The sequence below is a fragment of the Mustela nivalis genome (genome assembly GCF_964662115.1).
Source record: "Mustela nivalis genome assembly, chromosome: 8".
NCBI classification, from domain to species: domain Eukaryota; kingdom Metazoa; phylum Chordata; class Mammalia; order Carnivora; family Mustelidae; genus Mustela; species Mustela nivalis.
The window spans coordinates 14,820,874-14,822,067 of NC_139027.1; the positions used below are offsets into that span (position 1 = coordinate 14,820,874).

The 1,194-nt window shown below is 49.7% G+C and overlaps 1 long non-coding RNA gene across 1 annotated transcript; it reads right to left on the bottom strand.

Moving 5' to 3' along the window:
* LOC309870688 lies at positions 1–751 on the bottom strand. The gene is made up of 2 exons (XR_014314743.1): positions 368–751; positions 1–255 (listed from the first exon to the last, which is right to left on the bottom strand). It is a non-coding gene; the product is annotated as an uncharacterized lncRNA (long non-coding RNA).
* Positions 752–1,194: the final 443 nt, after the last annotated feature.

Sequence of the window (1,194 nt, forward strand, 5' to 3'; positions counted from 1 at the left end):
TGAGATGTAGCTGGTTCTCCTCTAGCTTTTATTTATTTTTATTAGAAATATTTTTTTCTCCTCTAGCTTTTGAAGTCAAACCAATTTCCCTGTGTTTGGTCTGCTCAGGCTTCCATACCGAAACACCACAGACTGCGTGGCTTAGCCACGGTTCATTTCCTCACAGTTTTGCAGGCCGGGAGCAAGGTCTGGCGGGGCGGGTTTCTGGTAGGGGCTCTCTTCCTGGCTTGCAGATACCCACTTGCTCATGGCATCCTCAAGGGGAGGAGAGAGAGAGAGAGAGCCCACAAGTACTCTGGGGTGTCTTCAGATAAGACACTAATCCCATCAGATCCGGGCTTCACCCCTACAATTTCCTCTTACTTACAACAGCGAATGCTGAACATGGTCTGTAGCCCAAGTCCACTGCACTTGAGTGGGTTGTCCCCGATGGTGCACAGCCCGCCATGCGTCTGTTCCCAGCTGGCCAGTCTCCACAGCTACATCGGCACTGTTTGTTGTATCCGTGGACACATCGCTAGGCTCTCGAACCGCCAAGCTTAGTGTTCACACCCGGTCGCCTCCTGACATTCCACGAAGCTCTCAATCCATACAGCGGTAACATCCAGCGTGGGTGGAGAGAGAGGCAGGGCCAGGGCCCAGGCGCCTGGTGGCAGTTTATGCCCAGGAGAAAACACTGACCTCAGAGCCCAGGGGTGTTGTGCTGGTCCCACCCTGTCCCTGACTCAGGCAGGTTCTGATCTCTCTCCGAACCTTCTCCCTCTCTGAACCTACGCAAGGTCAACCTGCAGGGGCTCTCTGAGCTGGGTCTCTCTAGATCCGCGCTGACCAAAAGAAACCACTGGCCACCTGTGGTTATTTAAATTTAATTAATTAAAGTTAATTTAGTTAACTTTAATTAATTAAAGTTAAAAAAATTTAAAATCCTGCTTTCACATCGTCGTCCTCACATTTCAAGTGTTTGGCTGCCCTGTGGGGCTACCGTCCGTGGTATCAGGCAGTGCAAGCGGAGAATGTTTTCATCGGCACAGAAAGTCCTGCTGGACGGGTGCTGCTCCACTGATCTGGGAATCTGAAGAAGTCTCGGAATCACCTGGATTCTTTTCTTTCTTTCTTTCTTTTTTTTTTTTTTAAGATTTTTTAACTTATTTGAGTGAGAGGTTGAGAGAATGAGTGGGAGGAGCTGGCAGAGGG